Source organism: Amblyomma maculatum, chromosome 1, assembly GCF_055883805.1.
Source record: "Amblyomma maculatum isolate TAMU_Amacu chromosome 1, ASM5588380v1, whole genome shotgun sequence".
NCBI classification, from domain to species: Eukaryota; Metazoa; Arthropoda; class Arachnida; order Ixodida; family Ixodidae; genus Amblyomma; species Amblyomma maculatum.
In genome coordinates, this window is record NC_139344.1 from 406,238,094 (window position 1) to 406,252,599 (window position 14,506).

Below are 14,506 nucleotides of genomic sequence, written 5' to 3' on the forward strand. Positions count from 1 at the left end.
GTTTTCCTCTTCCTCCGGAAAAAGTGTGATAGACATTGCGCCGTTCCTTTCCTGTAAACCGATTATAATTATATGTAGCACTGCTACGAATGCCGACAAGAGGCTAACGATGGGGGGCAAATTATATAATAGAAAGGATACGCTCTCAGAGACCCTCTAATTTTAAGGCGAAAGCCTTTAATAGCTCATACTATTGTGGACAAAGTGTGTCCCGCTTTTGCGGCGGCTGTCGCGTGGCTGTCCTTGGCGCGTGTTCAAGCGTGGGATTACAGATGGCAGGAACGCTAGACATGATGAGACTTCTGGAGGAAAGGCGCAGTACCTGTCACACTGTCTCCGACAAGTGTGCGTTTGTATGGTGCGCCATTGCTCCTGTCGCGAGGCGTTCCTTGGCGCGCGTTCAAGTGTGGCATTGCAGATGGCTGGAACGCTAGACAAGATAAGGCTTCTCAGGCTTTCGCCTTTCATCACTTCAGTCGGTAAAGTCCCTCGTAATTTTTTGATGTCGTGCCTTCCAAAGGGTATATTTGTACTTTCTCCTCGCTTTTAGCCTACTCAGCTGGCTTGGCAGATGGAGCCGGCGCTGGAGGCTTCATGGGTGTAAGCGCAGGAAACGCACTTGCCGCTGCGTCCAAGTAGGAACGACGCACCGGGAACGTCACCGTCGGGAACGTCACCGTCGGGTGGTGATGGGGCTGGTACAGGTGGGTCACCGCCCCTTGCGGCGGGGGCTTGCCTGGCACCGAATATTTATCTGTTCTAGGCCGTCATTGCACACGCCACCGCTGGTGGTGAACGACGGCTGTTGTTGCGGCGTACGTCTTTCTTTCCCTCTTCCTTTTCTTTCTTATCTATATTCTCTTCTATCTGCACGAGGCAGCGGAGGTGACTCAGCTACAGAGCCAGGAGCAGGTCCGTGCATTTTCTTTTCCTTCTTCCTACAGCCACAACAACAACAACAACATCACTGCAACGTCGGCAGGGCAGGGCACAGCCTTCACCTTGGTGACCGTGGATACCACAGCGTCCGCAAAAAGGCTCTAAACATTGCGCTCAAAAGTGCTCCGAGGAGCCACATCGCCGGCAAACACGCTGCATACCTTTGCAGTCAAAGGTTACGCAATGCCCAGCGACGCGTAGATAGTTGGGTATTGGTGAAGAAGCAGATATCTCCATCTGTACATACCGCGTCCCAGTGAGAACACCCTTACGAGAGCTCATCTGGCCTGCCGTGACGGACTTTGCCATGCTGTCTCAGGACCTGGATGAGCGTTTATTTGAAAATGTAAGACGGCAGGAAAAGGCAGGCCACGGTGGTAACTTGATGCCTAACAGGGACGATTGCTATACGCTCGCTGCCGATGACGAGGCAGGCGGCGTCAACGATTAGTGACATGAACGCCATGCTCTTCACTGTAACTTGAAAAGACTGGGCGTCCATATGCTGGACGCAATACACTTCAGGTAAACCCAATATTGAGGTCGCCGCGTGGACGACAGTCTCGGGACTGGTCCCCGCAGGGACGACTATGTCGAAGACAGTCTTCGAAGCATTCCACGGAGTTAAGGGCGCTATGGTGACGAAATCACGGGACGCCCACAACGTTAAACACGTAGGAACGCCCGCTAAGCTCCAATGAAAACTGCACACACAATAGAGAGCGGCCAAAATAAACATTCTCTCTGGTATAGAGAATTTATTGGGTACATGCATACATACAAAAACGAACATTACTTACAGACCAAAGCACTATACAAAACAGTCGATGGTACATACACATAATAAACTGAAAGACATGATTCCCCAGAGAGGGGAAAATAAAGAAGGGGGAGGGGTTCTAATAAAGGACGACAGGCATCTCACGTCTGCTCCCCCGTACAACATAGAAGGGCGTGTGCCAGCGCCGCTGAAACAGCGTCTCGCTGTCCGTTTCTAACTGTCCAGACAGATACTTCCAGACGACGAGGCGCAGCCTCTGCAAGGCTGGGTACATTGCGCCGGCGGGAGTGCGGCGCGCCTCAGCGAGGCGCCTGCGACGCCACAACTCAAACAGAACCTCAGTGAACAGAAGGTGTTCAAAAGAGTTGCGCCGGCGCCTGACGCCGAGGTTCATGCGGACGTTAAACATCCTATATGTGAGCCGCCACATTGTTCTCGCAACTACACATTCGAAAAAGAAAAAAAAACACAAAAAAAAACATGCGAGAGGCTCTCGGGAGCAGCGCAGTTGGCACACTGGTCATTGGGTACAATACCCCATCTGGCAAGGCGCTGTCTCGTGGGGAGGACACCCCAGCGTCTACGCCAGTCAAAATCTCGCACTTCATTTGGTAACCGACAAGCTGCCCACGCTAGCCATTTGGGGACAGAGGTCTCTCGTTGCTCATAAGCTGAAAGCCTGCGAACGGCAACTAGTTCGCTGATTCGTATGGCTGGCAGGTCGCCTACATTAACATCTGACAGGTCTGAATCGAGAGTCGACTTTGTTTCGGCAACCTCGCGGTAAAAAGGCAGAGGTCTGTCCGCCTATGGACCGAGATAATGTTCGGGTGTAAGCACACGACTCGCCGGGCTCATCCAGTACAGGATGAGCGAGCGACCAGGGTAAGACTCGTCAGCCAATAGCCTCTCCACCAGCTTTAACGCGAGTACTCGAGCCACTGTCGGGATGCACGGCAGGCCAAGGCCTCCCCTGCTCCTCGGAAGGTGCAGGATGTGACGGGCGACTAGCGCTGTCCTGCCTTCCCAAACAAAAGTAAGGCCCGCGAGTCTGTTCGTCACACGGCGCGGGATTGTCGCGATACGCGCCACATAAAGGGTGAAAGCGCACGCTCGTGTCTTGACGACATTGAGTTTAGCATTGAGTGTGAGGTTGAAAGTCGCTGCGTCAGAAAGGGCGTGCATTGCTCGTGAGATAACTAAGTCCCAGGTACGGGGAGAAACCCCGCTTGGCTCAAACAGCAAGCCAAGTACACGCACTGCGTCCACAAACGGTACGTAGTGGCAAAGGGCCCCTGAACTGACCGAAGCGGAGGGCTTCACTTTTCTTCGTGTTGAGCTGGGTTCCAGATAAAGCTGCATATTCCTTAAAGATGTTCAAAAAAACAACGGAACTGTCATTGTCACGCCCAAAGAGTGATATGTCGTCCGCGTATGCAGATACAACGACAGTCCCCTGTCCTACTGATGGGCAACATCGAATACGCCTGACCGCGGCAACCCTACGCAGCAGCGGGTCGAGCGAAAGTATGAAGAGTACTGGCGAGAGCGGGCACCCCTGACGCACTTCCCGCGTAATCGGAAAGCTGCCGGTAATTCGGCCATTCAGTACTAGTTTACTGCGAGGGACTGTGTAGAGGTCTGAAAGAAGTCAAGTACAAATAAACATCTCACTTTTTGCATATGTAAAATAATTGCAGTTATGCTGAGTAAACGTTCAACAGAATATTGGTTTAAGAGAGCAAAAATTTAACGGTGAACCCCGCAACCGCCAAAGATTTTCTTCACTTGATGATGCTGCACCGCACGACATCGTAGCCCCACATCTTTAAATCCTCAGCTGCGTTTTACTCAGGCCTAGCTGTCGTTAGTATTCAAACGCCCTGATTCAATCAGGCGATCTTGTTCTCTCCTATCTTCCCGGGAGTCGACAAATTTCTCCGGCCACCTTAAAATTTAGCTTAAGTTATGCCTCAAACACAATAGATGGGATGCACAAATAAATAGCAAAAGCAAATAATAAAGTATTTTCGTGCAGCAATGCAGCGCTGAGTTAAGTACGCTGATGAGACATACAATTATTTTAGGAAAGGTCTGATTAAAAATTTGTATATCCCCGTTTAATCCCTAATTGCATTCTATAATCATCGCATTAGATATCAAAGAGCTAATGCGCTAAACATTATGAGTTGAACAAAATTCTCGCACCCTCAATATTTTTCTTAAAAAATACCAGATTACAAGTACACTTTTCCAAACGCCCCGCTGGGGTGGCGCAGTGGTTACGGCGCTCTACTACTGTGCCCAAGGAAGCGGGATCCAATCCCGGCCTCGGCGACTGCGTTTCGATGGAGGCGAAACGGAGTGGCGTCCGTGTGCTGTGCGATGTCAGTGCACGCTAAAGAACCCCAGGTGGTCGAAATTTCCGAAGTCCTCCACTACGGCGTCTCTCATAGCCTGAGTCGCTTTCGGACGTTAAACTCCACAAACCAACAAAACCAACCAACTTTTCCAAACATCGTACTAGTCGAGGACAGCAGATACAGTATGGAAATGGCTGGTTGAGGCTTGGACACTGAAAGCTGGCTAGCCAATCTTCATGAATTGTAGAAATGCGCTGTGTATGACAGCCAGCCTGCTGCAGCTATCAAGGGGAGGCATCAAAGCTACTACCTTTTGTGGACACAATGGTTCTGCTGTTTACTGCGCCATGTTTATCGAGGTGGCACGAATAAATTGGCGGTGCATTAGTCATGGCTGGATCAAAAGATCTTTATTTCTGCCGCTGGCCCAAAGCGGTTTTTGCGTCTGTCTTTCGAGCTCTGAACTGAAGCGCAATTACTATACGGAACAGTCTTAAGGAAATCATTTTTGAGTTTAGAATTATAATGCCCAAAGCGCTACTACATTTTGCTATACGAACCCGCCAGCAGTGCCTCACCTGCGCTAGATCGTTTTACGTAACACTTCCAGGCAAGCGAAAAGGCATATGCAAAAAAAATAATCAATAATTCAATACTGACATCGAAATTTATACTCAATCAGGAAAGAAATTGCCGGTTTTTGAGCTTCAAAAGCCAAGAGCGCGAAGAGACCAGCGTTTGCCTCCAGGTACTGGCAAGAGCTTGCCTGTAGTGCTGTGTAATTATCTGACCTGGAGGCGTGCAACTGCCCGTAAAACATTTTTTCGACTTAAACAATAAGAAGCTCCAGTGAGTATCACTTACTGTAATTGGTATCATATGAAAGGTATAATAAGCCGAATTATATACTTTACTCCGACTGCCAAAAAATGTAAACTGAATACGAGGGAGAGCAGCTCATATTCTAGCTTCAGAAAAAGTAGCAAACATTGAGGGATTCGGGCTTGCTGCGGCTGCCCTTTGCGCGGCCGCCGCCCGCTTCCCAGTTGTTCTCCTCGTTCCCTTTCTCCCGCCTGAGGCGGCGTAGAGATGTCCGGACGACTTGTCACTGTCGCTCGGCCACAGCTCCGCCCTGGCGTCCCAGTGGCTGTTCTCATTGGAGCCTTTTGGCGGGAACACGGCCCCGCTTCAACGGCCGCGCTCGCGCTACCCTCCGAGCGGGGCCCAGGAGAGACCCTTCCGAGACATCGCAAAGTGCGTACGCTACTGTTCTTGTCTGGCGGCCTTTGTGCGCGCAGACCAGTGTGTACTCGAATTCGTCTGCTCCGGGTCGTACCTGAGAGCGCAGCTCGAGCCTGTCGATCGGGATCCAGCGGTCCGCGACAGGCGTACCTTGCGGTGGTTTCCCACTCTCTCTCAAAGGAACCCTTTGGTCACCGCGAGAGAGAGATCACAGCACGCCCTTGCGTGCTTGCGGCGCGCACTCCGTGTCACTTCGTAAGCGCAGGGGAGCCTTGCTCCTCGCGCGCTCCCGGGACGCGGTGACTGAGTATATGTGCGTATATGCGTTTGTATATTTGTGTATGTGTGTGCGTGTGTGTGTGTGTGTGTGTGCCGCTGGAGGATAGCGTTTCAATAAATGTCTCCTTTGTGAACTTGGAGGCTTGTGTTCTTGCAGCGAAGTGCTCTCTTCCTGGTGGAGGTTGAGTGCACGCTGCGGTGTTTCAGTGTGCGCGTGATGACGGCTGATCGGGGCTTCGGCTCGCGCGACGCTCGAACCCGCGGTGGTTTTTGGCCTATGACCCCGTAGAAACCACAACATTCATAGTTCACGACCGCCGAGCACGCTTGCTACTATCACCGTCGCATAGTTGCTTAGTGCTTTTTCTTGTGCAGGTCAGCCCGATAAGAGATTCATTCGAATGCAGTGCCAGGCCCTTCATTTTTCTACTTTGAATTGCCATCACCAAGCGACAATAGCACGCACAACGCACCAGAATTTCAAAAAAGAACGAAACAATCCGGCTCCTGCTCTCTCCATGCGTGAAGGAGATTAATTATCAATTGACTCGGGGCCTGGTGTATGTAAAACATCCTCCTGTTAACGGGCTTACAATCCCTTCCCTTAAAAGGTTGCGTGAAGACAGGAGGCCCTTTTCACTGTAGGCCGAATCTACCTGGTGCTGTCGAGTTCATGCAGGTGTTGAGACCTTAACCATCTCTCGCACTCGGGGAAACATGGGCAGGTATTGAATGTGCGGCAGAGACTTATTATTTATCTATATTTACAAATACTGCAGGCGGCAGTGCTGGTCAGACAGGAGAGGGAAAAGTTACATTTGTTGCAATTAAAGCTCAGCAAACATATATTTTTATTCTAGCATATTGTAAATGGAGGCCAATAATTTCATTGGTGTGTTGTGAGGGGAAAATATGTATTGTAGTAAATCTGGTACTGGTGACATATGTGCGTAGTAATTTGGAGTATTTCAGTCTACTTTATCTCTGAGTTGCTGTAGAAATATAGGTATCACGTGAAAAACGAGAGAGAGAGAGAGAGAGAGAGAGAGAGAGAAAGAGAGAGAGAGAGATACTTTAATGACAACAGGAGATGTCTGCCTGGTGGTAAGCCTAGCATGTTACTCGTGCGTGAAAAACGAGATTTGTTGCTGCGGAACATAAGAAAGAATTTGAGCCTAGCGACCTGGCAATAATAATTAGAGCACTGAAGAATCTGCATTGGAGTAATGTGAAAGCACGGATGCTGCTGTTGGTTGCTTCTAGTTGCTTAATTCACTTCTTGTTTACCCATTTTAGTCTTTGGTACTTTCAAATTGTGCGCCAATCCCTTCCTATGCCCTTTTTCGGCACTACTTCCAGTTATGTGACGTCACATCCTTGAAGTCACCCTAATTGACTGCCTTAATTAACTACTTTAGTCTTTGGTACTTTCAAATTGAGCACCAATCCCTTCCTATGCCCTTTTTCGGCTCTACTTTCATGTCGTGATGTCACATCTTTGACGTCACCCTAATTGACTGATTTAAATCAGGAGGTAATTTTGTAAACTATGCACATACGTGCTGGGTTGTAAAAACTATAGGGCAAACATTTTGCACTCGAGTCTGCACCATGCGACTGGCCTACACTTTTGACAACGTCGCGAGGGTTGTTTTTAATGGGCAGCTTGACCTTTCTCTCTTGAGATTGACAGCAACTACAGTTTATAAAAGAAGTGACTGTATACACTATGCAGTAGCTGCTAAATAACTGAAGGTTACGTGCTCTCCTTCAGCTTTGACAAACCAGGACAGCGCCTTGGGCATGTTGGTTATGCGTATATGAACGAACAGCGCACAAAAGCGCAGGGCAACGGGGCAAGGAGACAAGCGCCAAAAAGGCAAAAAAAAAAAATCAGCGCTTGTCTTTTTCTTGATCCGTTGTTCTGCGCTGTTCTGGCACACATTAGACATACCGCCACCATTAAACAGTTGGGCTGCGAGCTTTGCGGACTGCACTGCCTTATGTTATTCGAAACAGGCATACTGGCAGGTCATGCAGGTCTCAGGCTCTAAAAACGACTTGTGAGCTAAGAAAAACTAAGATGAAAAGAAATTTGTTATTGCTGTGTCCTTACAGATATTCAGAGGGTACTCAGAACTTCACTGCAATTTTGATAGCGAGATAACGCCAATGTGACACTAGAGCCATGTAGCACATAATGCGATATACTTATCTGTCTCACTGGAAGCTCTTCTCATACTCTTAAATTATGATATTAAAGTAGGTTTAAACGCTTGTTCCATAATACATAGCCATAAATTGAATCTATAGCATCATGCTCACATCCAAGGTTTCTGATAGCCGCTGGACCCATGATGTGGCCTAGAGCAGAAACCTGTACCTGGTAATCCTACAAACAGTTGTGCAATTGATACCTTTAGTGTGTTGTGAAAGTGTTTGTAATTCTTTTCTCACTGAAGGCTAACATTTGGCTTCGTACCGCAAAAACCTGTACCTAGTCACCTTACAAACAGATATGCAGTTGGTGCTTTTAGTGTGTTGTAAAAGTGAATGACAATGCTTTTCTCACTGAAGACTAACATGTGGCTTCTATAAATGGTCTCAGATGCCATTTGCAGTAGCCGATTTCGTAGACCAGCATGAAGCGCACTGTGAGCATGTGGGCAAAATCTCCGTTGGCTAAACTGCCGTGCCTGGTTAAAACAAAACGTCCCTTTGCATTCTCATTTGTTGGGCATGACTAAAAGTGAGTATTGCATCATTATATTTATTATTAATATTAAACAATGATTGTCAGTGTTGAAGTTGTTTAAGCGTAATGAAATTTTTAACAGGGCTTCCCTTGAGCAGTAAAATTTGTATAGCTTGCTTACATGTAGGATGTACCACTGGCTTAAACAATCCTTATGGAGCAAATTCTTTTTACATTTTTCACCATTACTTCTTGGCATTGTCCCTTGAAGTAAATAGCTGGTATTGTATGTTGATATGGCCGTCCACGCTTAGTTTGAATATGTGAATGTGTGGCAAGCTCTTTACGAAATGGCATTGCATCCGTCGCAGCTGTGCATCAAGGCTAAGTGGCTTGTGTGTAGAGGGACCAGCAGCTGCAGCTTAATGTCATCTGCATCTTCGCACCGATATGCAATCGTTTGAGGCAAAGTGGCTTATGCGTTGGCGTGACTAAAAGTGAGCATTGCATCATTATCTATAATATTAATATTAAAAAATGTTTGTCAGTGTTGAAGTTGTTTGAGCATCATAAAATTTTAAGCAGGGCATCCCTTGAGCAATAAAATTTGTATAGCTTGCTTACATGTAGGATGTAGCACTGGCTTAAACATTCCTTATGGAGCCAATTCTTTTTACATTTTCCACCATTACATTTTGGCATTGTCCCTTAAAGGAAATAGCCAGTATTTTATGTTGACATGGTCGTCCACTCTTAGTTTGAATATGTGAATACACTTTCCTCCTTCATCTCCTCAAAGGAAGCGCCGTCACGCCCAAGGATATTTTTAAGAATTATTCAAATATAATCTTACTACTCCAGTTGACCTGATTTTTATAATGCCATTCTGTATTTTTACACGCAATTTTAACATGAATTATTCTTATTGTAGACTGTTTATGCAGTTTTTACAATAAAGCCTAAAATAATTGAAAATACTGTTCTTAAAACCACACATGCCGGTATTCTTATGCACTTTATATGGTTTCAGAGGCGGTGCATTTGCGCAAAGATCAGCTAGTATATGCGCCTCTTGGATGGAAGTTTTAGTTGCACACTGCTGTTCAGAGCTTTGTTATGCTAATGCAAGTAAAGCAGACAACAGGAAACATAAATCCTCTTTTGCATAGCTTATTGTCTGCTTAACTCTTTCACGGCAAATGCATTGAGCTCTAGTATGTGACTGAAATTTCGGTGATACATGCTTGCTGAGCTCTACACGAATGTTATTGTCAAATTTTGACGCAATAGGGGACCCGGCGAGCAAGCTCCGGGAATGTCCCTCTTCGGGTGTCCATCCGGAGCCACAAACGATAGTCCGACGGATGCCCGCTGTACGTATGTCGAACATAAACGGATTTCAGTCGGACGTCCGCACATCCGAAAAAGGACGTCCGTCGGTCGTTCGTTGTACATCAATGGCCGTCTGGGATGTGAATATGTTTAGAGTGTGGCAAAAACTGTTTAGTCCGTGCTACGTACGTGCGCGAAAAACAGCTTGTAAAGCAGACAGTTTGTGGGGTTTAACGTCCCAAAGCGACTCAGGCTATGAGAGACGCCGTAGTGGAGGACTCCGGAAATTTCGACCACCTGGGGTTCTTTAACGTGCACTGACATCGCACAGCACACGGGCGCCTTGCTTTTCGCCTCCATCGAAAAACGGCCGCCGAGGCCGGGATTCGATCCCGCGTCCTTGGGAACAGTAGTCGAGCGCCGTATCCACTGTGCGGTCATATCATCATCATCATCATCATCATCATCATCATCATCATCATCATCATCATCATCATCATCATCATCATCGTCATCAGCCTGACTATACCCACTGCAGGGCGAAGGCCTCTCCCACATTTCTCCAATTTACCGGTTCTGTGCTAGCTGCATCTACTTGACCCCTGCGAACTTCTTAACCTCATCCGCCCACCTAACTTTCTGCCGCCACCTGCTACGCTTTCCTTCCCTTGGAATCCTGTTTGTTACCCTAAGCGACCATCGGTTATCCTGTCTTCACACTATATGTCCTGCCCATGCCCATTTCTTCTTAATTTCCACTAGAATGCCAGTAACTTGAGTTATTTCTCTGGCCCAATCTGCACGCTTCCTATGTCTTAATGTCACCCCTATCATTTTTCTTTCCATAGCCCTCTGAGTTGTCCTCAATTTAGGTAGAACCTTCTTGGTTAGTCTCCACGTTTCAGCCCCGTAGGTGAGTACAGGTAAGATGCAGCTGTTGTATACTTTCCTCTTGAGCGATACCGGTAAGCTGCTACTCATAATCTGCGAGTTCTTGCCAAATGCGCTCCATCCCAATCTTATTCTTCTTTTTATTTTATTTTCATGGTCCGGATCTGCGGTTACTACCTGTCCTAAGTAGACGTATTCGGCTACTACTTCCAGTACTTCGCTACCTAACGTAAACAGCTGTTCCTTCCCGAGGCTGTTGAACATTACCTTAGTCTTCTGCATATTGATTTTCAAGCCTGCCTTTCAACTTTTCCTGTCCAGGTCATCAATCATCATTTGCAGTTCATCCCCCTGGTTACTTAGCAAGGCAATGTCATCAGCAAATCACAGATTACTAAGGTATTCAGCACGCGGTCTTATACTGCTTGCAAAATGTCTCTGGGAGCCGCATTGAACTTCAAATTTACTTCTTATAATTTCCATGCAAGCTTATGTAACTTTTTTTTTGTGTACCGAAGTCCGGCGTCTCATATCATCCTCTCGTTTTGTCACGCAGCGGTGGCCGTTCTGTCAACTCGTGCTAGTCTCGAACGCATACGTGGGCTTAAACGCCATGTAAGCGAAATTTACCGAGAATGAAAAGCTTCAAGCTGAGCACGTAATGGCTAGCCCTCCCTTAAATACCCAAAGAGCATCGTTGTTCGTACGGAAGCGTACTAATCGCGCTTCTGGCTTTCCGGCTGTACGTTTATGTGCAACGGTGCAGCTCGTCTTTGTCTCGACAAACTCGCCGGCCAGCTGATCATAGCCGCTGTACCAGCGTAGGCCTCCAATAGATTTGGAATACATGCTTTCATGCCTGTGAGGTAGACTCTAAAGGAAGGATTGAATGAGAAACGTGTTTACGCCGTCTGCACTCAAAGAACATGCATGTAGCATTTCATATGGATCACAACGTGCGGACAGGTGTTCTGCACGTGATCTTGGTGTTGTATTGGCACTCGATCTTCGGAGGTCGGTGCAAGATCGAAGACAACGCAGACGCCAGAAATAGCTCGATTATTACGAACATATCGGGGTGACAGTTTAACAGTTTAGTTCGCAACGAAAACTGCTTGATCGTTAAGGTTCTACCTGTGTTGATAGTCGCCTCACCTGCAGCCGTTGCTTGCGTGCCACCTGTGCGCGTGACAAGCGCTGTTCGCCGCACACATCCCTTAGAGAAGACAATCATCTGCACCATTGTGAAAATGCAACTACATAATAATGGATGAACCTTTCTTATCACCTCCTCAAGAGGCGTGACGACTGAGCTAGCTGACCGCGCGTACGCGGTGAAGTACGCGCAGCAAGCGGAAGGCAGGCATATATTAACATGATTTTAGATATATGAGCCTATGCATACACGGTGTCCAAGCTAACTTTAGCTAAGGGTTCAAAAATTAAACAAATGACGTAGGCCAGAGAAACCACTTGTATACAGCTGCAAGCCATCTGACGCACCACAGGGAATTTTTTTGTTTTGAAATTTATTAATTAGTAATTACGATACTTCTTCTAATTTACTAAGTGTTACATGTAGACAATAAATGCGAATTCACTGCGCTGGTTGCAATTATCACCAAAATATAAGCATACGGCTCAGACTGGGCTGCCCAGTCACGGTCGCAGCTAATTTCGCTCACTCGGATAACGATTGACAGCACCACAATTGCGGCGCACGAATGCGATATCCACGTAATATATATTGTATTTCGCAGTATTTCGTTGAGCTTGAAAAAACAATACACGCGTGGCTTTCCTTATCGGAAATAAATGGAATGTGGGTTTAGGAAGTTCCTCTCTAACTTTGCAAATCACATTTATTGTATAAAGGCAATACTTAGCAAAATTAGAAAGGTTGTCTTAATTACTAATCGTGTAATTACAAAATAAAGGAAAAATTTCCTGTTGTGCGTCAGATGGCTGGCAGCTGTATACGTGTGGTTTCTCTGGCCTATCTCAAATATTTTATCTTTTAGCCCTTATCTAAAGTTAGTTTGGGCATGCGGTGTATTGACGTCCGCTGTACCTTTGCCGAAGTCGAATGGATACATCAAGCGTACTTTTAGACACTTCAGATAGCTTGACTGGGTCGAAGCGGTATCACCTAGTGCAGAAAACCTTGCCACACATAGTCATTTGCTCTGCACTGTTTCCTGATTTAGCAATACCTACTAAATTTCTAACAAAAGAACTTTCTACAATGCGCACTGAACGCTTTCCCGCGGTTTTGCTGCAGCTCATCGATGTTGGATGATTGAAAAACGATGCTCGTCAGAAAGCTCGCGCACCACTGCGGCGGCGCCTTTCCTTTTTCTGTTATGTTTAATTTTTATGGCGCCGCGCTATAGCTATTGGATATCTGCAGTCTGCCCTTGAACGTGAGCGATGTCCGCTGGAGCTTTTTGTTTCAGGGTGTACAGACGCATTCGCCAAGTGTTATTAGAAAGCTAGCATTGTTGATTTTCGCCTGTGCCTCCTTCGGACCTCAGAAATCTTTTTCTGAGATATAAAAGCAGTTCTTTATAATCTATGCAAACATACTTAGACCTACCGCATATTTTATCCAAAACAAATTCTGGTCGTACAGCGAAGTTCCCCAGTGCACGTTATTTGTGACTGTTTTCGCTATAGAGAAAGGCAATATAGTAGAGTTACACAACGCTATGTCACTATTGGGCTAAGCGCAACTTATCTGTAGCTATAATGCTCTTGGTGACTTTACAGTAAATGAGCGTTATACGAGCTTGTGCGCGCTGCGCTGCCAGACACTCAAGGTTCTTCGCTTAGAGGTCTTCATAAGCCCTGAATTGAGACGCACTTTACTTATTGTGCGCCTTCCATAAATTTTAGTTGTCAGTATCGGTCTGTGTGGTCTCCTTGTCTCCGCCCTGTTTGTTCGGTTTTGTTTTTAGGACTGAATTCGCCCGGATCATTACCTGAGTTTATGCGTTCAAACCATGTGTCGCATCCTTCACGGCAGATTCCATCTACACGTATGATATAAACAACTACAAAGAGTATTTAATTTAAGAAAGATGACGTCGCAGAAGCCGCCGACCACTTGGTCTCGTAATGTCATAGAAAGCGGTTAAGAATCAACGCCCAGCCATTTCATTTGCCAACTATAGCACGTGCCAAATGTATCTTCAAATGACGAAAAATAAATGCTTAGAATACGCATCCCGTTTTTGTAGTTCACCTTGTGAAGTAGTGATTCCGTGCTAAAAAAAAAAATGTTTGAGTTGTCTTTCGTAGATACCCAACGCATCAGAATCTCGCAAGTTTTCAAAAATGAAAAGCAAAATTGCGGAATATCAGCCGAAATGCTGAAAAAGCATAGAAAAGGTGTATATTATCTATAGTCTCCCCAGTCATGTATAAATATAGGGAAGCTGATTCGCTAATTAAATAGCACGTATTCCCCTTTCGGTATTCCTCTTCTGAGAGCTTCGGATCTGCAAACAAGTTTAGAGGAGCGGCGGGTATACTTGGTCACCATTTCAATACGGCTTCTAGCTTTTCAAATGCCCAGAGTCATTTTTAAGATGTAAAAGCATAGCTCAAAAGTACGCTTTTCCAATAAGTCATGGCAGAAAGGGCCATTTCATTTATTTACATGCAGTACAAGAAATTTATTTCCACTGTATATAATTCCATTAAAGTCATTTTTTTCTATCTGATGCAAAAACGTCCGTAGCAGGCACATACGAAATACATACGCATGCTGGCTCGTCTTTCCGGAAAGCGTGTAGGTGCGTTTTTAAAACGGATTAAATATGTATGGGGGGACGTAAAACTTCTTGAGGCGTAGGAAAAAGCCGTTGTTGCGCCGTTCCTGAAACCTGGAAGGCCGCCAACATCTCCAAGTCAATGGCTCATACGAGCTGCCTTGCTATATCTTTTGAAATCATTCCGATTATTACATTAATGTGTGTTCTT